This window comes from Lynx rufus, unplaced genomic scaffold (assembly GCF_022079265.1).
Source record: "Lynx rufus isolate CCGP_SWC_20201006 ecotype Redwood Valley unplaced genomic scaffold, mLynRuf1.p SCAF_17, whole genome shotgun sequence".
Classification (NCBI taxonomy): Eukaryota; Metazoa; Chordata; class Mammalia; order Carnivora; family Felidae; genus Lynx; species Lynx rufus.
In genome coordinates this window covers 21926520-21952410 of record NW_025814831.1, presented here as the reverse complement: position 1 = coordinate 21952410, position 25891 = coordinate 21926520, and the positions used below count along the sequence as shown (strand labels likewise).

At 36.4% G+C, this 25891-nt stretch overlaps 1 pseudogene; it reads left to right on the top strand.

Moving 5' to 3' along the window:
- Positions 1-19826: 19826 nt before the first annotated feature.
- Positions 19827-20673, top strand: LOC124512247 (zinc finger protein 346-like; annotated as a pseudogene).
- Positions 20674-25891: the final 5218 nt, after the last annotated feature.

The window sequence follows — 25891 nt, the reverse complement described above, 5'->3', positions numbered from 1 at the left end:
AACAAAAGTCCAGTAAAATAGGTTCCTTTGTTATTTATTTATTTTATTTTACTTTTTCTTTTATATGATGCCAAGTAGTTCTCCAGCTCATTAAGTAGATCTCTTACTTGAGTACAAGAGACTGATTTAAGGGCTTACTCAGTCATGTAATAAATATTTATTGGGCACCTAACATGCCTTAGGGACACAATAATCTCACAAGCTCCTTACTCCCAACAAGCGGACAGTCTGGAGTTCAAAGGCCAACAATGTCAGAAAGGGAGAGACTGTGGTCACCTTGGACTTCATCAGCACCAATCTGAGGTTCATTGTTTTACAAGACAGATCTTTTTTTTTTTACAGAGTTAGCTAACACAGTGTCTTAATAACGGTTTAGATACATGAAATCACTTCAAATATTTCTGTAAAATGTTAATTTTGCTTATGTAAGACCCAACCATGTTTTGATAGTGGCAAAGAACTTTGGATAGTGGCAAAGATAGTGGTTAGGTCTCAATTCAATCATTTCACAAAGAAGCAAAAGCTTGGGGGAGTCATTCACTCAAGTGAATCACCCAGCTGGTGATTAGCAACATTCAAATGCAAATGTATGCACTTATCCTGCATTCCGCTCCTATTCTGCCATGGTACCTTCAGACGAAAATTAAAAAAAAAAAATTCTGAAGTGATTTGATGTAGTTTTTAATAAAAAAATAGTTATTTTGATATATATTATTTTTAGTACTTGGTGTTTTTTTTTTTACTATAAGGATTGTTTTAGCAATTCAAATGATACAGAAGTGTCCTTCCATATTTTCTTCAACATGCATAGAAACGTGCACAAATACATAGACACACAGCATGAATATGGTTTTCAAAGTAAGTGATAATATTTTGTGTAATGTTTAGCTTGTCAAAGTCTCCTTAACAGGATTCCACTTCTGATCCTTTTATGTTGCATTTAAAAAAATTTTTTTTACATTTATTTATTTTTGATAGAGACAGAGCACAAGCGGGGGAGGGGCAGAGAGAGAAGGAGACACATAATTCAAAGCAGGCTCCAGGCTCCAAGCTGTCAGCACAGAGCCCAACGCAGGGCTTGAACCCACAAACGTGAGATCATGACCAGAGCTGAAGTTGAACGCTCAACCGACTGAGCCGCCCAGGCACCCCTCTTTATGTTGCATTTTAATCAGAACCCCCTACAGAATGAATCTGAGTTTCCCATGGTAGACATTAGCGTCCGACTAACCTGTTAGTTTTATGTTAAGCAAAAAGAAGTTCCTTTCTCTTGGCTGCTATTATAACTGCTTATTGTAATGACCTTGAGTGAATTCTTCAGTCTCAACTTCAGTATTCTCAGATACATCCTCTGGATATCCAGAATTTGGGCTGGTAAATGAAAGAAGACACTAGAGAGGGAAAGAATGTGAAGAAGTGGGCACACTGGCCTTTCCGACAAGCTCCCTGTGGAGTATTTCTTAGCAACTTAGAATATGTGCGTACTTGTAATCATTTTGGATACATTTTAGGCAATGGATATTGGTGGTGGAAAACCCTCAGAAAAGGGGCCTCTGTTGGCTGAGAAGCAGCTATGTCCCAACTCAGAAATGATAAAGGGCTTTGTTAAGACAGACACAGGTATTTCCAGTATTTTCTATAGCTCATCAGAATTTCACAGTGCATGCTGTACTCCAACAGCTACGTAAAATTGAAGAGGGGTTGATATTCTGGATGAAAGTTGAAATGGGTCATGTTGCTTGAGTTCCTCCCGTTATGTAAATAATTCAGGGATTTTAACTGCTTAAGTGTTTCAGGAAGTCTGATCACTTTAAATAACAACTTTTGCTGACTGAAGGATATTTGTGATGAAATTAGTCTTCCTTTTAAGTTTTGGCTTTCTAAGCCTGATAAGGTCACTTCCACAAAGTTGTCCACTTTTTTTGAATTAGTTTCTCTCGATAATCACATAAATTGAGCTGCAAAGCCTTCACTCTTGAAAAATTACAAAATCTATAAAATGGGTTTTAAAAGAGCAGAATGGAAAGAAACCTATGCACAACAAAAACAGCCCCGAATGTTTATTTTCTCCTTGAAATATTCTTTGTGTTTTCAAAAAACCTTAATCCAGTTTATACTGCCTGATGGAGTTTTGGGGTGATGGTGGGGTCCAGAGCTGACGGCCAAGAAAGGATTCTTGAAGATGCCTTTGGTGCAAAAAGGTGGTTTTATTAAAGCACAGGCACAGGACCTGTGGGCAGAAAGAGCTGCACTGGGGTTGACAGGTAACTGATTATAGACACTCAGGTTGGGAGGGGGTTAGGGATAGAGTAAGTCTCTAAGGTATTTTGGAAGCAAGGTTTCCAGGACCTTGAGGGGCTAGCTGCTGTTAGGAAACACATTTATTACTGTTTAGTAAAACCTCAGTCGTGAGACCCTTCAGATGTGTATCAGGGGCCATAAGCTCGGAGTATGATTACTAGCATATACCTTGGGGGAACTGAGATAAAGGAAGTTTCCAAAGGGATTTTTATATGTTAAAGTAGACTTAGAGGATCCTGGGGAGTCAGGATAATGTTAAGCCAAGATTCCTTTGGGCCCCTAGCAAAGTGTCATCATCCAGGCAGCTGAGCTCCTAGAGGGAGATAACGCTGCCTGTTTCAAGGACTTGTCAGTGGGCTGTAGGCAGTAAAGGAACTTAATTTTTCATTTGCCTTTGTTTTCCACATCACCATGGCAAGCACTTAAACCCTTTACATCTTGATGAGGGTGATATTAGGGCTCCAGGGCATAGAGTCTATAGGTTTCTGGAGATTAGATTATGGATAAGATTGCCTTTTTCTTGCAGTTTACTAAATTACCCATGAACTGAAGGAGACTCCTGTCCTGCGTGACCGTGATCTCTATCAGTCAGCCATTCACTTTCTTTCCTTTCCCCTGTTCTCGGGCAGCCAGGAGTGTCTGAGGAACATCATACATATCCCATGTGGGGTTGGGGCGGGAGGGTTGCCGTTAGCCTGTACTTTGCCCTCAGCTTGCCCCATGTTCTGTCATCACTCCCCTCACCCTTTTTGCTAAGCATCTCAATCTAATAAACAAACATCTCATTTTAGGGTAACACCAAATCTCTAAGCTTCTCTTAAGTTCACACTGCACTTTCTGGGCTAATAAAATTATCTTTCTCATTTACATATTTTTAAAAAGTTAAGCATTTTAATAAAAGCTCTTGTGAAAAAGAATAGAGGTACCTAAAAGTATTAGCAACTCTATAAGTTAAAAACCAATGAGACCATCAGAAGGAAATCCAAACAAGTCTTTTATTTGAATAGCATTTCAGTGTTTACAAGCACTTTTTATACATTTCAAGCCACTTCCTTTATGACAAGCAATAAAGAATAAAACAATGGGGTCCATCACCTACCCTGCCAATTGGTACATTGTGTTATAAGATTGAAAAAATGGATTGATATTTCATATTTAAAAGATTGACAGTTATTTTACAGGAGAATTGGCAACCTGTATTTTGTGATACCATAATCTGGGAAAACAATCTGGTTATCCAAACTGAAGGAATAATGTATCATTAAAATGGGAGTAAGAGAGCTAGTGAGATAATTCACGTCCTAGATTTGCTTCTTTTGGAGCCTGGATGTTTATGAGAGAGAGGGAAAAAAAAAAAGTTGCTGCCATAAGGTGACCTCTGTGAAGAAAGCAAAGTACCATGATTCTAAGGTGTGCCTACAATTATAAGGGACAAGTACCAGCATGAGCCCTAGGGTGGTGTTCTTAGTTCATTCTGGAATTGGTGAACATTGATTAGATCTTGAACTGATTGGATGCAATTTATAGTTCTTGATATGAAAAACAATCTATGACTTTGTTGTGTTAAGAGGTTTGCCAATTGATGGGGACGCCTGGGTGGCTCAGTGGGTTAAGCCTCTGGCTTCAGCTCAGGTGATAATCTTGTGCTTCATGAATTCAAGCCCCGTGTCAGGCTCTGCTAACAACTCAGGGCCTGGAGCCTGCTTCAGATTCTGTGTCTCCATCTCTCTCTGCCCCTCCCCCACTCATGCTTGCTCTCTCTCTCTCTCTTTCTCTCTCTCAAAAAAGTAAATAAACATTAAAAATAAAAGAGGTTTGCCAATTGATGTTTCATGTCACTCTGAGGAGTCTGTTAACCGTATGAAACATGGATATATCTCAGTTTAAGTGAAACTGAAGGGAAAACACACACACACAACAATCTGGGTTCTAGACTGATAGAGCCTAGGGTTCTAGGAGAATTTTAAATAAATAAATGCCATTTTTACTGATGTGTTTGGCTGTAAGTAGGTGTATGTGATTGTGATAAAGGCAAAGGGTAGGGGCATGAAATGCAACAGAGCTTGGTTGAATCACAGCTTGGTCTTTTATTATCTGCTCTAGATTATAAATTGTTATAAGGTATTACATGACCATCTCTTCCATTCTTTTACTCTTTCTTCTTCTCCTCAACTCTTTCCCTCTCTCTTCTTTCCCCACTTTTGTTTATATATAAAAGAAATATATGTAATATATGATTATATTATATAATGTATCTTAGATATCCATCAGGAATTTTATTTGTGGGAAAATTTTAGTTACAAACTTAATTTCTTGAATTGATTTAAGACTATAAAGGTTTACTATTTCTTCCTGAATCCACTTTAGTAATCTGTCTTCCAAACAATTTTTTTGTATTTAAATTTTATAATTTACTGGCATAAAGTTATTTAAAACATTCCCTTATTTAATGTCTATAGGATCTGTAGCTTTGTCCATTCTTTCACTGCTGATATTTATTGATAATTTGTGTTTTTTTAGTTTTCAAGTTTGCTCTTTATTTTACTTCCTTCTATCTTAATTTGCTCTAGTTTCCCCAATTTTGTGAGATGGAAATTTCAATCATCGATTTAGAATATTTTTTTAAATATCTAAATTGAAAGTCATAAGTTTCCCTCTAAACACTGCATTAGCTGCATTCCACAAATTTTGATGTTATATTTTAAACAATTTTATTTAGATATAATTGACAATAAATTATTTACATTTAAAGAGCATTTTATATATGTGTATGTATATATATCCAGTATATACATACACACACATACCAATAACACAGTGAAGGTACTGAACATATCCATCACTCCCAAGAATTATTACCTCATGACCATTTGCCCCTTTACAATTCCCCCATTGTTTTTCCTTTCCCCACACTCATGAAACCTGCTTTATTCTACTGTAGATTATTCTGCATATTTTATAGTTTTATGTAAATGAATCATAAAGTACACACTCTTTTTAATCTGGCTTCTTTCACTCAGTGTAATTATTTTGATAATTTTGCTTGTCCTAACATATGTGAGTAGTTCATTCTATTTTTAAATTGTATCATTTTATGATGCAATACAATCATATTTGCCCACCCACCATTTCATGGAAACTGTTTCTTTAAATTGTATCATTTGATGATACAATTCAGTTAAATTTAGCCTCCCAGTCACCCTTTCATAGAAACTATTTCCAGTTTTTGGCTATTACAAATTAAGCTTGTGTGAACATTAGGTATACGTCTTTGTGTGTACATATATTTTTCTTTTTTCTTGGGTAAATACCTAGAATTGAATGACTGAATTTTAGGCATGTGCTTAACCTTTTAAGAATTTACCATAATGTTTTCCAATTCACTTGTGGCGTTTAACATTCACTCCATTAGTGTTATGAATATCCATTTACCACATATCATTGTTAATGCTTTTACAGCTAGTCTTTCTAATTTTAGCTATTCTAATATTTTTGCAGTAGTATCTCATCATAGTTCTAATTGGCATTTTCCCATTTCGTAATGGCCAATGATGCTAAGCATCATTCCATGTACTTCTTTGCCATTGTCATATCTTACTTGTTGAGGTGTCTGCTTAAACTTTTTCAAGTTTAAATAATATTAAGTTTAAATAATATTTAAATTTTATTTAAACTTGAATATTATTTAAATAATATTTAAATTTTATTTACATTTAAATATTATTTAAATAATATGTATTTAAATAATATTTATTTAAATAATAATAACTTTAAGTAATATTAAGTTTAAATAATGTTTTCTCTTATATTTGCTTCTAGTATTTTAATAATTTGGGGTTTTATAGTAAGGTTTATGATCCATTTGAGTTAATATTTCTGTGTGATAAGGAGTGTGAATCAAAGTTCTTTTTCTATTTTCTTTCTTTCTTTCTTTCTTTCTTTCTTTCTTTCTTTCTGCATGTGGCTATCCATTGTTCTAATAATATTAAAAAAACCCTATTTTATCTCCACTGAATTGCCTTTGAATTTGTGCCAAAAATTAGTTGACAATATTTGTGAGTATTTATTTCTAGGCCCCTATTGTTAAATGCTTATATCACATTGGCTTGATATTGGAACTTTATAATACATCTGAAATTCAGGTAGTATTAGCTCTCAAACTTTGTATTTATTTTTAAAGTTGCTCTGTGTAGTCTAGATCCTTTGCATTTCAATAGAACTTTAGACTTAGTTTCTTAATTTCTGTAAAAAAAGGGGGGAGGGAACTTACTGGAGTTTTGACTGAGGTTGTCATTGACTCTATAGAATAATTTGGATAGAACTGACATCATACTAAAATTAAGTTTCCTGACCTAAGAACAAGATATGTCTATTTATTGGGTTTGTTTCTTTCGGCACTACTTTATAGTTTTCAGTGGACAAATCTTGAATATATTTTGTCAGAAAAATCCCTAAGTATTTGCTATATTTATGCTATTTTAAATCATTGCTTTTTTAAATTAAAATCTTATTTTGCAATTATTTGCTGCTAGTTTAGAGATATACAGTTGATATTGTATATTTATCTTGTTTCCTTGCTAAATTTGCTTGTTACTTCTAGTAGCTTCTTTGTAGTTTCTTAAAAACTTTCTATGCAGTCAATTATATCATCTGCAAGTAAATTCAAATTATTTTTTTCTTTATAATCTCAAAGCTTCTATTTCTTTATCTTGTGCTATTGCACTGACTAGAATCTATAGTACAATGTTAAATAAAAGTAGTGAAAGCAGAAATCCTTAACTTGTTTCTGATCTCAAAGAGAAGCATTCAGATTGAAATATGTTAGGCATAGGCTTTTTATCTGGTCAAAGGCATTCTCTTTTATTCTTAGTTTCTGAGATTCTTTTCATCAGAAATACATTGGATTTGGTCAGATGCTTTTTTGCATCTACTGTAATTATCATTTTCTTCTTCAGTTTTAGTTGATTAATATTTTGTTTAGAATTTTTGCATCTATGTTTATGTAGGATATGCACCTATGCTTTTCGTTTCTTGTAATTTCTTTCCCTTGTTTTGGTATCAAGGTAATGCTGGAATCCTGAATGAGTTGGAAAGTATTTTCTTCAAATTCCAGGAAGTTTGTGTAACTTTTGTTTTGTTTTAGTAGGCAATTGGCTGGGGTTAGTGCATCAAATTTCTTTCTTAGGTGGCAGTTTTTATTTCATTTCATATCTTTTGTCTTGGAGCTACTTTTAGTCTGTTTTACAGATGTGTGATTCAGACACCAGCCAAAGAGGTGGGAAGGTAGAATTTGGGAATCTTCTGTCAGTGTCTTTAGCTTCTGGTATTCCTTCTCTATGACTAGTGGCCATGGTTTTCTCAGATTCAGTCTTCTATTTTCCCCCGTCCAGAAACACTGCAGTACTATACTGCTCTAGATATTTTAGTGACTAAGACTGGTTCCAAGATAAAAAGCCATGAAAATAGGAACTGATTTCTTATAGATCAGACACTCCAGTTATAGATTCTGTCTGAATATGTCTGTTTCTTCACTCACCAGTACCTCCTAGGCAAGTATGTTTTATATTATGTCCAGAACGTATAGATATCATAGACAGGGAGTATCATACAGTAGAATCTTTTTCAGCCACTGCTGGATGCAGAGGTTTCTGAGCTTGCTTTTTTATTTTCTCTGACCTTTCCCTCAGTTTTCAACTCTCAGTTTTTTAGCCATTGTTACATTTAGTGGTTCTGCCTCTAACAACCTCATTGCCATTTCAGTTTGCTCCCTCTAATTTGATGTGAGCTTAGAAACTAAAACTCTTGATGTGGTAGAATTTGTTCTAATGGAGAGTAGATTGTTTCAGAGACATCCTTATATCCATAAATATTATAACCTTAATCACATAAATTTTGTGTAATACAGTTTTGTTGCTTTCAATTTTTATTTAATCACGTCCAGGTTTTTATTTTTGAATTTTTTTTAAAATTAGAAACTCTCATTAAATTACATTGAAAAAGCAAGATGCTTGGTTATACATGTATAGACCCTCCCATAGATTGACCAACATACTTTGTGTGTATGTGTGTGTTTATCTACTTTTGAAAAAGAGGTGGGGGAAGGAAGGGGCAGAGAGAAGGGGACAGAGGATGGGAAGCAGGCTCTGTGCTGACAGCAGACAACCCGATGTGGGGCTCGAACTCAAGCTTAACTGACTGAGCTACCCAGGCACCCCTAGATTTACCAACATGCTTTTAAAAATTTGAGCCAATTTACCCAGAATATCTCAATTAAATTTCAAAGTCTCATGGATTTATATTTTCTAATTAGAAAAAGAACATAATGATTTATACATATTGGTTAGGCTGAGTTTGTAGGTTTTTGAAAACTAAAATTCTTTTTCAACTATTGATAACCCAAGGTGGGTTTTTGATTCAGGATTTATTGCTAATTTTGCAACAATACTTTTTATAAAATGAAGTATTTGCTATTTGCTTTTTTTTTTGAAGTTATCCCTAGGATGCCCTTGTAAGTGAATGACTTAATAGGTTTTATACTTGAGCACATCACATAATATACACTAGAAGTGCTGATTCTATTCTTTGAATCGGTATAGGCTTACATTATTAAAACTTTGCTCAGTTTCTCAAATTTTCTGTTCATATTTGATATCAGAACATTCTGTATTTTTTTCCAACTGAGCTAAATGGAAGGTTATGGATTTATCAGTACTCTATGCACTTTTGAACTTTGACACCTGATCCTAAGAAATAAATATTCTTTCTGTTCCCATGCATAAGAGCGTATTGTTTGGTAAATGTTTTTTTTTCAGTCCCATCTAGGAAACTGATCCATGTGGATGAAATAAGTTAATATCTCCATTCAACCGCGTATGTTTTTATATTTCTCAAGCCAGTTATTTTCCACTCTGCCTAATCAGGCTAAATATGAAAAGTGGAGAAGCCAAATCTCCATGTCCCCTTTGGATTCCCATTAGTTAGTTGGATGTGACTCAAATAAGAAAATTTTTATTTCTTTAGCTGGTCTCAAAAATAAATGGCCCCTATAGACCAAACAAAAAAAATGTATTTGGAATATGAAAATAAATGCAGTCAAGTTTTGATTGAGTTAAAGGGATCTTCTTTCACACATTAGGATATAACATTGTTATCAAAGCAATAACTAACAGAACTAGGAGAAATTACATGTGGCTAAAGTGAGTGAAAGCCATCCTATAATCCTCAAATGGATTAGAAAGATTATGGCAGGAAAATTGTTTAAGGGTGACCTAAGAGAATCGAAGTACTAGCAATAAATATAAACTTAAAGAAAATGGAGAATATTACAGAAGTCTCTAAATGACTGTCTCCAGTGGGAAATAATTAGGAGCCTTGGGCGGAAAGATTTCAAGAAGCATATTCTCATCCAGATGCCAGACAAACTTTTCTAATAGGGCTGAGCATCTTTACTTCTTATTTCCAAGTCATTACAATAATTAGGATAGGCTCCAGTGATGTCTGTGGATATTTACAGAGGGACACTGTAAACCATGAACCAGTGGTTCATGACCTCTGACCTATATAAGTTGTGGCAAAGCTATTAAAGGATCGCAAGTTATAGTCACTAGCAACTGAGATCAAAAATCAGATATGTGGCTTACATAGGAACAATGCCTGCCAGACCTATCAAGACTTGTAAGCCATCTGTTTGTTTTTGCTTTGTTTAGTTTTTTTGGCATGGCTATTCTTAGAAGACATTAAGCAAAATGAAAATACACATTGTATATGTAAGATGGTGAGTGTACAAGACAATCTCAGAGGGAGGAAAGGAACTGAAGGGCTGAGTGAACACAGCAACTTTTGGAGGATGGATGGCAACCTAAGCATCTGACTGGGAAGATATAATGGCTTTCTGGTCAATCCAGAAAAGGAGGGGAAATGGTGGCAACTACAAAATCACAAGTTAATCTTCTCTCCATGGAATTGGCAAACATTGCAAAAGCTGATTGAGCTGCAGCTTATGATGGCAAGACTCCTGTAATCTTGGAAGATGACAACCTTAGCTTATTGTAACATAAGAAAGGGCTGGTGGCAGCACAGGGGGCAGTGTTTCAGAGAGACGTTCTATCGGCTGTCAGGATTCCAGGTAGCATTCATGTTAGTGAAGGGAAGGAATTACATACCCTGGTGGAGTCAGTATAGGCCATCGGTAAGATCAACATTCACACATTTCATGGAATTCTGTTACAAAACAGCACACATATTCAAGTTGCTCTTGTGGGTAAGGTAAATGGATTTTATAGATATTTAAACTACACATTTCAATGTTTTATATATGTGTGTATAGATTGTATATAGCCTTATATTTTAGCTAAGATTCTTTAAGTTTATTTACTTATTTTGAAAGAGAGAGAGAATGGGGAGGAGGAGCATAGAGAGAGGAAGAAAGAGAATCTGAAGCAAGCTCCGTACTGCCAGAGGGAGTCCCACACGGGGTTCGATATCATAGTTTATGAGATCATGACCTGAGCTGAAATCGAGTCAGAAGCTTAACTGACTGAGCCACTTAGGCGCCCCTTAGTAAAATTCTTAATATTGTTGCATGAGATAGTTTTTCTCCCATCTTTTAAGGATTTTGTTTCTGGAAGAGGGAGAAGACTATATACAAATATCCCATAAATGAATTTACCTGGAGAAATTCTTGAAAGATTGTATGAATTGTGGCATTACTTATACTATTTTGTACCTAAAAAGCAAGTGTAATATTCTGAGACTTGAGTATTATTTAAAAAAACAAAAACAAACAAACAAAAAAAGAGGTTGAAATAAAAGGAGGAAGGTGTTTGGAATTGGCAGAAAAGTGTCATTAAGGGCAGGACAACCCACTGTGAGGCACAATGTCCAGAGGGCAGGACAGGTATAGTGTTGATTATACCAGAATCTGAGTCATCTCAGCAGAGTCCTGCAAGGTGGGCAGTGTGCAGACATGGGAAACAGATCCTATAGAATCAGGAATGGGGGTGATGACTTGGGTGAGTTCTTTCCGCATGTAACCGGTCCCTGGGCTCTGGACCAGGGTATTACCAAGTATGTACCAGGTACTTCGTACCAAGTACAGTACCAAGTACCAGGTTCATTGTGACTAGAACTTTGTTTTACAGATAGAATGGAACTTTAGAGGTTCCAGGCCCTGGATTGGAGGAGTCCTGTTTTTAAATAGCACCTATTCCACACCTGAGAGTGTCAGGAAAGTAGAGCAAAGCCAAAAAGTCCATCTATGCAGAACTGTAGATGGAAATGAAAGTGTGGGGCAGAGAATTAGATAGACCTCAACACAAAGAAGTCCAAGTTCACTTAGCTTTTGTTTCTTCCACTCTGGACATACATATACCCAGCATAGCAGTTATGCTCTTATATTGCAAGATGCCATTGCATTCTGATGCAAATATAGTCTTGACATATCCGAATTACTTTCCCCAGTCATACTTTCATACTTCATTTATATAATTCACCACCACTATTCACTGCTTTGAATTTTTTCTTTATATACAATTTTGTCATTGTTGTTTGTTGATTTGTTTATTGCTTTTAAGGAAAAAGTGCCAACTGTTCTTCATAGAGGCAAAGACAGAGGTCTCTTTGGAGGAGGTCTTAATTGTTCTAGAAATGTAGCCCTTTGGTTATTTTCAAATGCAGTGACTAAGCATTTATTGCCCTAGGAAATGAATTGATAGGACTTTATATGCTTTATTCTTAGCTTTGTTTCTTCTTACTCTTGTTTTCTTTTTACTTTTTTCTTGATCCAATTAATAATGTTATGTCACCTAAACTCCCAAGGCTGTGATAATTACTGATCATACTATAAGATGAAATGATGCCCATGTGCTTATGGCTATTTGGGAATGAAAAATTAAAACAAAGTTTGAAACATTTATATTTTAAATATCTACACGCTAATAAAATTCAACATACTAAGGATAATTTTCTTATTAGATACATTTATTATGTATACCTGATGGGCAAGAACAACCCTCAAGAGCCTCTCCATCTGTATAATCACCTCCCTTTTGAGTGCGAGTGGAATCCATGAAAATGATATTATCACTCCGAAGATTATTTCAAGTCATATGGCACAAGAAGGATATCTGGGTAGGCCTGATTTAGTTACATGAGCCTTTAAAATGTAGAGATTTTGTTTTTAGCAGGTGATAGAAAGGGAAGACAGAGAGATTCAAAGCATAGGATTCTGTATATCATAGCTAGCTTGTGCACAAAAGGGGCCCACATGACAAAATATGCAGGGGACCTATAGAAGCTCAAAGTGACTCACTGTTGATAGGCAGCAAGAAAATGAAGACCCATCAGTCCTACTGATGCAACGTTGCTGACAACAACCTCAATGAGCTTGGAAGAAGATTCCTCCCAAGATCCCGGGTGTCAGAGCTTGGCCTGACTCACACCTTGATTTTGGCCTGTGAGACCATAAACAAAGAGCCTAGTAAGACCCACCTGAATTTGTGACCCACAAAAAGTACAAGACAACAAGTGGGTATTGTTTTAAGCCCCTAACATTGTGGTAACCAGTTACAAAGCAATAGAAAGCTGTTAGAGTCTGCTATGTGCTCTATGTGAAATGTTGAAAACACAGATAAATAGAACACTGTCACTTCTTTTGAGATGTTTACAGCAGAGTAAACAAGACAACTGCATAAACACCAAATACAATAATAATGTACTGAACACCATTATAGAAGTCTGCTATAAAATACTATGGAAATGAAAATATGTGGTACAAATTCTGTCTAGGGAAATCAGGAGAGACTTTTCAAGAGACTGTGATTGTTAGGTTCTATAATGAAAAAATAATATGTAACAGAGATAAACAATATTACCAGGCAAAAAAGACACAAATTCTTTATGCATGAATATTCACAACCTTGCAAAAATTGTGAAGGCACAAAGAAGGTCAGTTTCAATTTTATAAGAAATTAACTGGTACGAGTGTGAGTGTACCTTGGTGTTTGGAGAAACAGTTCTGTCTCAGAATATCCATTTTATCATATTGCAGAGGGAATTCATCCAAGCACGTTCTGATTAAACAGTACTGATCATCAATGAGTAACTTAATTGAATTTCTATGATGTATTTAATGGCTTCACTAGCTCAGGAAAGTTAAGTTTTAAGCCTTGAAAACTGCTCTATGAGGTAAGATTAGATTCAGCTGGGGGTGACTCAAACCTCAAATAATAATAACTCAAAGCCTCAAATAAAGAAGACATTTATTTCTCTGTGAAAGTCTTGAGATGGGCAGCTGGGTGGGAGTGATCATTGTGGCTTCATGTGTCAGGGATCTGGGCTTCTGTGGCTCTGAAGCATGTGTGCTTTATATTTCCAAGGTTGTCTAAAGATCCATTTGTCTTTAAGAATTCCAGGATTTATATTATATTCTATCCAGTGGGAAAGAGTGAGGATGATTATGGTAACCCTCCTTTCACATTTCAGTAAAGTTATTACCAAGAAATTACACATATGACTTCCATTTATAAGTTCTTGCTCAGATCTTTTCACAAAGTCATTAGCTGCAAGGAAAGCTAGAAAATTTAGTTCTATTTTACATGGCCATATGCACTACTAAAAGTCATAGATCCTATGTGTGATAGAAGTTATGTACCTTGTATAGGTAACAACTAAAAATAAGCACCCATATATTTTCTTTAAGTTTTACATTTAAGGTTACTTAGGAAAAGCTGAGTTATTTTTAACATAATAGTTGTGTTTTTAATATGCTATCACAACAACATTCCTCAAAGTTCTTAACTTCAAGTGATAATAGGTCATTTAGCAATGAAATTGGAAGTAAGTATAGATGTACAAAGAACTGCACTTTAAAATAGACTAATTGATAGTTATTCATTTTTAAAAAGAGAGCATAACAGATACAATTTTCTGGGCTATAGTGTTATTTCTTCACCTTTAAGCACTGGACATTCAGAAAAACCAGTTAAAAGTCTTAATAAGGTGCATTAGTCACATAATAATTAGAGCACATGTTATTAAGCCTCTGGACAAGAATTTATAAACAGTTTATATAGCTTATAGAAAAAAATGAATTTAGCAAATCTAACTTGTCTGAAGATAGCAAAGACCCTTTCATGGGAACTTGAGTGAACATGATATATAAACAAGTAGATTTTTTCAGGTAATCTTTCTCTCTTTCTTCTTTCTTTCTTCCTTTCTTTCTTCTTTCTTTCTTTCTTTCTCTTTCTCTTTCTCCTTCTTTCCTTCTTTCTTTCTTCTTAATCCGCAGAAAAGTTTTATTTCTTTAAGGACAAACAATTAAATCACATCCAAGTCCTTAACTTAAAAACACAAACCAAAGTAGCCATTATTCCTTATTTGGAACTTGCAGACTGTAAGAGTGTATGTCACTAAATAGCAGCCTGGATGAGTGTTGATCATGTCTTCCCCAGAAAAGAAGTGAGTTAGAAGTAAAAGTTACCCCATCATGGTCTTGAATATAGCACCTTCAGAACCATACTAGAAGTGAAAATCAGCAGTTTAATAGTCACTGGAGGGAGCAGAATGGATTTGGAGCCCCTCAGAAAGCTTCATCCTCAGAGAATTGTTACTACTTGATCTATTTGGCAGTTTCCTGGTCTTATCTTTATTTGCGGAGTCTCTTTATCAACCTGACTCAGAGCTCATTCAATGAGGAAAGCTCTATCCCCAGGACATTCGACACACACACACACACACACACACACACACAATCAGTGGCAAATGTTTAATACTGTATGTAGATGCCTGAAGTGGCCAAGGTAATTGAGGCAATTAAAATGGGCAAAATCTTTAAAAGAAAATCTGGGGAATGAGAAACCAAATGCAGAAGTTGATGGAATTGCATTAAAACAAACATGGCTCAACAATATGCTGTCTATAAATTCACACTTTAAGTTTGAGTACAAAAAGAGACTGAAAATACAAGGATGGAAAAATATATAGTACACAAGTAGTAAACAAAATAGAACAAAAGTGGCTTACTAATGTTAGATTAAAAAGACTTTAAGGTAAAAATTATTCTTGGAGATAAAAAAATGACATTTATAATGACAAAAGGGTAAATCCATCAGGGAGACATATCATAAATATATATGCACCTAACAATGAAGCCCCAGAATACATGAAGCAAAAAGTGACAAAATTGAAGGGAAAATAGACAATTCAACAATAATAGTTATAGAATTCAATATCCTATTCCCAACAATTGGTAGAACAACCAGACAGACGACCACAAGGAAATACGAGATGTGAACACTACAAGACAATTAGATTTAACAGACATGCATAGAACACTCCATCCAACAACAGAATACACATTCTTCTCAAGTACATATGGAATATTCTCCAGGGTAAACAATATATTATGCCAAAGAGCAAGCCAGAATAAATTTATAAGTTATGAAATCATACAAAGTGTGTTCTCTCACCACAGTGGGCTGAATTTAAAAATTAAAAATAAAAATATTTTTTTAAATTCACAGGTGTGTAGAAATTAACACACTTCTAAATAACCTAAATAACAATGGGTAAAAAGAGAAATGTATGTAAAGAGTAAACAGAAAATACTTTGAGATGAAAGAAAATGATAATACAAGATATCAAAATTTATGCAATGCAGCTAAAACAGCACTCAGAGGGAGATTTATAACTGTAATGCTTACATTAAAAAGTTATACTCAAATCAATGACATAACGTCAAGAAACTAGAAAAAATAGAAGCTAAACCCAAAGAAAAAAGAATGAAAGAAATAATAAAGTTAGAGTGGAAATAAATGAAGTAGAGAAGAGAAAAAAGTCAACAAAACACAAATGTATTTCTTTAAAAAGATAAACAAAATTGGCAAGCCTAGATTGACCATGAAAAAAACTGCAGAAGATTCAAGTTACTAAAATAAGGAATTAAAAAGAAAACATCATTATTGACCTTACAGAAATAAATATAATTCTAAGAGAACACTATGAACAAATGGATACCAACAAGTTAGGTAATTTAGATGAAGGAACAAAACCTCAGAAGAACACAAATTACTAAAACTTAAGAAGAAATAGAAAATCTGAAAAGCACTAAAACAAATTTAATAATTAGTACATTAACACATTCCTACCAGAAAAAGTCTAGAATTCAATGATGAATTCTGTAAAATATTTAAAGAGCAAATAATGGCAATCCTTCATAAACTCTTCCAAAAAATATTGGAGAGCAGTTACTTTGATACCCATACCACAGACATTACAGGAAGAAGAAAACTAAAGACCAATATCCTTTACAAATATCAGCACAATATCCTCAACAAAATGCAGTAAACTGAGTCCTGCAACATACAAAAAGGATTATATACAATGACCAAGTGGAATTTATCCAAGGGATGCTAGATTGTTTTAACATGTGAAAAACCAGTCAGCATAATATACCGTATTAATTGAGTAAAGGACACAAACTCCATGGTAATCTTACTGGATACAGAAAAATGATTTGACAAAATCAAACAATCTTGCATGAAATGAAACACCCAGTGACCTAATAGTAGAAGATAACTTGCAGGAAAACCCATAGCTAACATCATACTTAATGGTGAAAGACTGAGTATTTTCTCTGCCCAAGAACAGAAACAAGACAAGATGCCTGCTCTCACTACTTGTATTTAACATTCCACTGGATATTCTAACCAGGGCAATTAGACAAGAAAAAGAAATAAATGACATACAGATTGGAAATGGAGAATTGAAACTATCTCTATATCAGATGCCAATTAGGTGAATGAAAGACAGAAAGAAAGAAAGAAGAAAGAAAGAAAAGAAACAAAGAAAAGAAAAAAAAGAAAAGAAAAGAAAAAGAAAAGACATCTAGATTGGAAATGAAGAAGTTAAAATTACCTTTATTATCAAAAGATGATTTTGTATATAGAAAGTCAAGAATCCATGAAAAATTACCAGAATTAATAAAAAATTTCACCGAGGTTTCAGGATACAAGATCAATATACAAATATATATAGTAGTTCTATACACTAGCCGTGAACATTCTGAAAATGAAACTAAGAAAACAATTCTATTTATAACAGCATCAAATTGGATAAATTAAACAGAAGTGTGTAGAACTTTTACATTAAAATCAATAAAACATTTTTAAATTTATTTATTCATTTTGAGAGAGAGAAAGAGAGAGAGAAAGGGGTGGGGCCCAGAGAGAGAGGGAGAAAGAGGATTCTAAGCAGGCTCTGCACTGTCAGCACGGAGCCCAACTCAGGGTTCGATCTCACAAACCATGAGATCATGACCTGAATGGAGATCAAGAGTTGGATGCTTAACCAACTGAGCACCCACGTGCCTCCATAAAACATTATTGAATTACATTTAAAAAGAAACAAATGGATGGAAACACATTCCATATTCATGAAGTAGAAGATAAGATCTTAAAAGATGACAGTATTCCCCAAATTGATCTACAGATTAAAAGCACTGTTTTTTAAATTTTTTTTTCAACGTTTTTATTTATTTTTGGGACAGAGAGAGACAGAGCATGAACGGGGGAGGGGCAGAGAGAGAGGGAGACACAGAATCGGAAACAGGCTCCAGGCTCCGAGCCATCAGCCCAGAGCCTGACGCGGGGCTCGAACTCACGGACGGCGAGATCGTGACCTGGCTGAAGTCGGACGCTTAACCGACTGCGCCACCCAGGCGCCCCTAAAAGCACTGTTTTTTGCAGAATTTGAAAAGCTAATCTTGGAATTCATATGGAAATGCAAGGGACACAAATAGATTTAAGAGTAACACAACAATAATTTATAAATAGAAACGATCATATTTTGCAGAATTCTCCTTTACCCTGACCCTTCTCCAATTTGAAGAGCCTTTAAGGTTGAGTCTATAGCTCAAGGAAGAATAAACATAAAATGGTCATGCTCTCCCTCCCTTTCCTACTGAATACAAACTATGGGTTTGGTTCAGGGACAAAAAAGCAAGTGCCTGGAATAAAGTAGAACAGAAATATTTTAAATTAGGACCCAAGGGCCACTGTAGTGTGTTTACAAAACTTCTGCCCCATGAGGTCTCGCTGAGATGAATTGACATGCCCTTCTCAACATGGGAGAATGCAGCATAGTATTTTGATTTTCAAAACGTCTCTTCATGCTCTGCAGTTCCTCTTAGCAGCCCAGTGGGAGAAATGCAGGCTGCTACCTCTGAATTTAACCGACAGAAATGAATAATGCTCATTCAGAGAAATGACCTGCATTTTGTCAGATGCCATGCTCTGCACAGCCTCCTCTCCATGGGACAGCCAGACAGCGTTCAGTGCCATGGTGCACAAGGTTAGCAGCTGGAAAAGAAATCATGGCAAGCCAAGGGTGAGTTGCAATCCAGTAAGGAGAGATGGATGTAAAGATTCGCAGTCCTAGAAAAACATAAGGGCAACAAATACTGTAATAGGCACTGATTGATGCAATTCATTACAGGTCAGTTTCTGAGGCTAGCATCTGTCTTTATCTTTATACTCCTGGTTGTTAAAGCCAGATGTGGCTTAGGTGTGGATAAGAGAAGTTGCCGTGGTTAAGAGTTATGGGCTTTGAGGAAGACAAACCTAGGCTTGGATCCTACCTCTGGAACTTGAAGAGGCAAAGTAACATGGCCAAGATCCCACAGTTACTATGATATAGTTTCACCAACTGCAAGATGCTGAAAACTATTAATAGAGTTTTCTTCATAGGATTGCTCTAAAGATTAAATTATCTAAAACAGATAATGTGTTTTTATCATAAGTAACAAGTTTTAATATTGGCTTTTATTAAAAATGAAGCTGATTTTTACCTTATATCATTATTTTAGCCAGCCTTCACAGATTTCTGGACTCTTGAACCCCATTTTGTTAACCAAATATGAGATTGGGTTGGCAGAGCTGTGAAGAATTATTCCCCAGAAGTTATCCCAGACTTGGACTATGACTACCATTCCAAGCCCATATTTTAATTTTTATGGGAAATGGATTTTAATGGGTTATACAGGATGAAAGGATAGGAGAGTCTCATGGTTACTAAATTCAAAGGAAATGCACATCCTCAACTAGAAAGGAGAATAACAATATTAAGACTGTTCTGACATATGGATCTCGTAAGAAGGTCAAATGACTGTGTGTGCTTTGGGGGTGGGGGTGGTTAAGCACTCAGAAAGGGTTGGCAGTGCTTATTATATATTATTTGTGTTTTTTAATGTTTATTTATTTATTTTTGAGACAGAGAGAGAGACAGAAAGAGGAGGGAGGGGCAGAGAGAGAGGGAGACAGAGAATCCTCAGCAGGCTCCACACTGTCAGCACAGAGCTGGATGTGGGGCTGTATCTCATGAACCGGGAGATCATGACGTGAGCAGACATAAGAGTTGGTGCTTAACTGACTAAGCCACCCAGGAGCCCCTTATTTGTTTTTTTTTAAAGATACAACAGTAGAAACCAAGGTTTATGAGTGGCCGTCAGCAGGTTAGAGCTTGTGGGAAAGATGGAGTGTCCCACGTTGGGCAACGTGGAGGTTAAGGACAGTGGAGGGGCCAGGCAATATGACAGCACCCTAGCATCAAGAAGGACAGAACAGGACGGGGTGCACCTAGACTGCTAGAGGAGGTGCTTCCTGTGGGAAGTAGTGTCCTGGGCCCAACCAGTGGGGAGGGAGGAATTGGAGCACATGATCCAGAAGAACCAGTGTCTCTGTATCAATACCCAATGTAAGGTTTGCTGTGCCTCACTCATTTCTGAGTCCCACAAGCTGACACACTATTAGGGCAAAAAACATGCCAACAAAGTGAAGTGACACCTAGCAGTCCATGGAATGGAGACATTAAAGGGGGAAACAAAGAAGCTTGGCTCAGATCAGAAAAACAGCAGAAGCAAAGACAAGAACCAGTGCTGCCCCATTTGTCACATGACCTTTTCCTCCCCTCTTCTGGCCCAGTCACCTGGGGAAGACACCCAAAGGGGAAACAAAGAAGCTTGGCTCAGATCAGAAAAACAGCAGAAGCACAGGCAAGAACCAGTGCTGCCCCATTTGTCACATGACCTTTTCCTCCCCTCTTCTGGCCCAAGACACCTGGGGAAGACACCCAAAGAACTGAAAGTTGAAGCAGCAATCCACTAAGGTGGAAACCTTGCCTCAGAATAGAGACATAATAGACCCAGACAAGTTCTGCAGCTTCTGCCATGAGACATTCAATGACCTTGTCATGGCTTGAGGACGTTATGTGGGCAAGAAACACAGGAAAAAGGAAACCAGGTTCAAACTCATGGCACACTAGGAGCGGCTGGCAGACCCTGCTGTCACTGACTCATCAGCTGCAAGATGTATAAGATAGTGCACCAGTGGGCACCCCAGGTTAAATCAGCCATGAATCAACTTCCCATGACCGTGGTCAGCCCTTGGCTTCTCTTCCTCCTTTCTTACACCTGGAGAATTCATGGGCCTAAGGCAGGAGTAAGCCACAGATAGCCTCTGATTGGTCCAGGCAAATTCACCCTTTCTCTTCCCCTTTGGAATGGGCTCTATAGGGCAGGAAAAGGGAAAGAGGTGGATCTTAAGAAGACTTGGGAACTCACAGGATGGTTCTGGAGGTTCAAGAACTGGAGGATGGCTTTCCCCATACCCTAGCCCTTTTGGGGTATTAAGGTCAATGAGGTTATGCTAGTCACCATACAGTTAATTGCTTTCCAGTGGTCTATCTTGAACCAAGGTCTTCTGATTCTCAGCTTGTTGAGTTTTACTTGAGGCTGCATAGGAATAAGAAAAACATCCTTGAACACTGACCATGATAGCCTCCACAGGAAAGTAGAACCTTGACAAACCATATGGTGATAAGTAGAGTAAGACTAGGAAATCTTTTTTTCATCTACCCAATAAAGGCAAGAGTTCTCTTTTGTCTTACTGTCAGTGTGCATGTAGTATGGCTGAATAAAGTCATCCTGGAGACAACCTGCTCTCTACTTGTTCCAAAGGAAGATATAAATTGAGCCATTGGGGAAGAAATGAAGCCATCAGACACAACTGTGATGGCTTTTTAATGAGATTGTTTGTACTAGGCCAGCAGGTAACCTTGGTGCTGAATCAAACCCAAGAAAGAGATGGTGAGACATCAAAGGAGGATAGAAAGAGAGAGGCGGAGCAGGAGCTTAGATCTGGCAGCTGGCCAGCCGGCTACAGAAAAGGAACTAAATTATGCATCTTATTTAGTACATTTATTAAAAGAACATTTCTAGGCAAACATCCCAAAACAAATGTGACTATCAGCTAAGCGCCCCGCAGTCCTGAGCAGATTTAGTGCATGACAATTTTCTCATAATGGCTTTGTGGTGTTTGCTGAGTTTCATCTCTTTATAGCATTTTATGAATTGTCATTCCATGGAGATTTTAAATAGGCTGAATTTGTCCTTCATTTGTGGTTGTTCAACAAAGTCAAAAATGGATAAACGTAGAGTGAATGTGGCATAGGAACTGGAAGAACGTATGTGAGTTCAAATGATATTCAACCTAAGTTTTTGATTGACATTTACCAACAAATCAGAGCACTACTGATTTCTATTGTTCATTAATTTATTTTAATAATTTTGAACATTTCTTTTGTCCTGGGGACACTAAGATGAGTAAGACAAGGTTTTTAACATTAAGAAGTGCCATTAGTAGCAGGAGTAAAACATGGAAATGGTGAAGGTAGAGTTATATAGATGGAAGTATCATATACCATGAGGCATAAAGGAGAGTGTGATTCTTCTACTTGGAAGGTGATGGGAGAGCAAGTCAGGTTTTCGGAAGGGAAATGATGATGATTCTTGATTGAGGAATGGAGTGGTCAAAAGCATTAGGCAAGGCATTGATTACTCTGGTGGTTTGGAGACATGGAAGCAATCGAGAATAATTGGAACATCAAGGGAAGGAGAGGTTAGTGAATAAATACAGCCAGAGTAAAGAGTGGTTAAGATGGCACTAGAGGATGGATGACTTTATATACCAAGTTAAGGAGTTTGATGTTTTTCAGGAGAATAGAAAATCATTGAAATATTTTCAAGCAGAAAAATAACACAATCCTTGATGCACTAAAAATAATAATTTGGTAAGTAATGTGAAAGATCAGTTGAAATGTAAAACTAAGAGTAGTGATATAAATCAGATTTAGGTCCATAGCCAAGATGAGTGATGAAGCACATCAAGTTAAGGCAGTGGCATTGTGGCTAAAGAAGGGAAAAAATGAGATATAATAGACTGAAAGCAATACAATCTGCAGTATTTGGTGAATGCGAGTGGTGCATAAGGAAAAGTGAAGAATCTAGAATGGGTCTCAAATCTCTAGGTAGGGTGGCTGGGTAATTTCATCATGTTAAAAGGATTGTGTACCTCCAAGCTGATGAAACACAAATATACAAATTAAATATACATGTAAAAAATACACTCTAAGGGCATATGACAAATACTAACAGTAATCAATAAGTGATTCAGTTATAGATTATATTATTTGTTTCATTAGATTGTATAGTAGTTTTAAAATAAAAAAAATGTTAAGCATGAATTATTCTTAGAACAGGAAAAAAATACAAGAAGTGTTCCTTTAACAATTGCAAGTTTAAAAAGAAGTGCCTATAAAACATTTTCCTTTGACCTTACTTTGATAATGTCTTATCAATTGGAAAAACAGAACTCTATGTATATAAAATATATGGATTCCATTTCAGACAGTAATATAGTTCCTTCTTTTTTCTAGTTTTGTACACTTCTGTTGTACTTCCCAAACTATATTCACCTGAAAAGCAAATACCATGATAGGAAAAAACACTTAAGACTTACTGTATTTAGAAAGTTAGTGGTTAGAAAGGAGATTTGCTAAAGTAGAAAGGAGATTGCATTTATTTTCATGTCCCATTGATACCTACTGGGTGTGTTGGTTGGAAACAATAACATTTCTTTGGAGCTTCTTTAATCATCGTTTGCTAAGAATTTCAGAAATGCTTCAGGATGAGCAGAGTCTGTATTCACAGTTTCTTGGATGGTATTCATATCCATCAATCTTTCACTTTCACATTGAATATGCTTATACATACAGGACTGGAGGCCTTTGCCAGCTCTGGTGTCCTTCAGCATTCTTTAGTGTGGCAGTTATTGATTAATATATTAAGTGTGATTTGTCAGTGGTTGCCCCCAAACATGTTAAATTTCAAGGCATTTGTCTATTATCCTTTGGATCTGGGTTGAATTTTTTTTTTCCCGGGTTGAATTTTTTTTTTTTTTTCGAAGTCCTGAGAATTAGTAAGAATCCTTAGCACTGGAGTTAAAGAACATTTACTGGTTTTTGAAGATACCGTTAGGCAGGAAAGAAAAAAATCAATGACTGACTTTTAATATGTTCCTATTTCAAAGAGGCCATGGACTCTTCTTTTCTACCACTCATTTGTGAACCTATATACTCCTACTGGGTTTTGATTAGAAATCCACCTTATGTCAGGGCGCCTGGGTAGCTCAGTCAATTGAGCATCCAACTTCAGCTCAGATCATGATCTCACGGTTTGTGAGTTTGAGCCCCGCGTCGGGCTCTGTGCTGACAGCTAGGAGCCTGGAGCCTGCTTCAGATTCTGTGTCTCCTTCTCTCTCTGCCCTTGCCCCACTTGTGCTCTGTCTCTCTCTGTCTCTCAAAAATAAATAAATGTAAAAAAATTTTTTTTTAAAAGAAATTCACCTTATGTCTTTGTTTATCTTTTCATCCTTAGTATAGCTTTCATCTGTAAGTAGGGAAATCCATTCTCTAGACTCTTTCAGTTTGAGTTACTAAATACTTGAGGCAGAACTGAAGGAGTAGCTGAGTGGCTCATTCGGTTTTGTGTCCGATTCTTGGTTTCAGCTGAGGCATGTTCTCACAGTTCATGGGTTAGAGCCCCTGCTGCCAACACAGAGCCTGCTTGGGATTCTCTCTCTCTCCCTCTGTCTCTGCCCCTTCCCTGCTCTCTCTCTCTCTCTCAAAAAAAAAAAAAAAAAAAGAACCGAAAATATGACTGAATCACACTATCGCATTCCCTCTTGATGCCTCAATCCTTTTTGATGTTGATACCAGTTTCCTTTAGTATCAGAGGCCAACCCTCCTGTTCTTTTAGCACTCCTGGAAAGTAAGCAGAAGAAGCTCTGATGGACCTAAATTCCCAGTGAAGCACTAAAAGATTCAGATATGAGCTGCACCTCATAAAGTGGCCCTTTCCAACTTGCCTCCTTCCCCTAGTACCTCCGCTGTTTTTTCTTGCCTTGGTTCGATGCCTATTTCAATGTTGGGATTCCCGAGTTCTCCTGGGGCTCAGAGATTGTAGAATATGATCACACTCTAGGGGCAAGTGGTCAGATCAAACTACCCACTTACACATTTGCTAGGAGGAATTAGAAGGCAAGATGCACTTTGAGAATGCATTTTACCCAGGGGAATCATAACGATCAGCCATAGCCAGCAATAGATGACTTCAGGATGAAACATCCATCTCTGTAGAAGGCATTTCAGTGTGATGAGGACAGTAGCTAAGAGACCAATTGAACTTTTGAAACAGTGAAGCATGCATCTGGTCTTTATATTCCATGTTCTTATATTATTATCTGCCCCCCCCCAAATTAAAGCATGGGACACACATTTTATTTCATTTTATTTCAAAGAATAGATTGGGACTTAGGCCAAAAGAATTTCTTTTGAGTCGTGTGACAAAATGAGCAGAGGAGACAGAGTGAAAAGCATCCTTTTATATCTCACTCAAACAGCACATTCCAGTAACATCCTAAAGATTCAGGAAGTTCTTTTTTGCCTATAAATTGTGTTGAACTTCTATTTTGATCAGAAGCTTGACCTCTCCAAAGAGTAGATCAGGAAGATAAGCACTTTGGCATAAAGTAGAAATTGCCTACATGATAAAAATGGGACACAATTTAGGTTTGAGAAGCTTGGCTTTGAATTTTGTTCTGCCACTTACTGGCTGTGTATTCCTTGCCAGTTCACTTAGCCAGAGTGACACTATAAAATGGGGATAAAATAGGGATAATGACTTCATGAGGTTTAAATAAAGTATTTAAAAATATGTTAAAATTGAAGATAAAATTTTATACCCTAAGATTTAAGATATGACATTAAATGACATTAGTCAGCATGAGTCTTGGCATATGATTATGGTTATAACATCATGAAGAAATAAACGTGATCTTAATAAGTCAAACTCAGTAAACTCCACTTTTCCAACTTCAGCCAACTTGAGACTGTATTGCTTTTATTTGTCTAAATGATGACTTCTTATTGATATTTTACCAGAGCTTGGAACTATTAAAGTGCCTTAAAAAATTCCTCAGATATATCTAGTCCATGACTAGTTATCAGTAGATTGTGATCCTTAAGCCGTTTCTGCTATGGTTGCAACAAAACACCTCCAGATGCACCCCCCCCACAGACCCCGTGAAAATTGTTGCACATTCAAAGCAGTCTCAATGTTTACACATGTGTCACCTGAAAGCACTCTTCTTAAAACTTCTTCCAGACAGAAGTTGTTTCAGTTAAGGTGTGGAAATAGTAA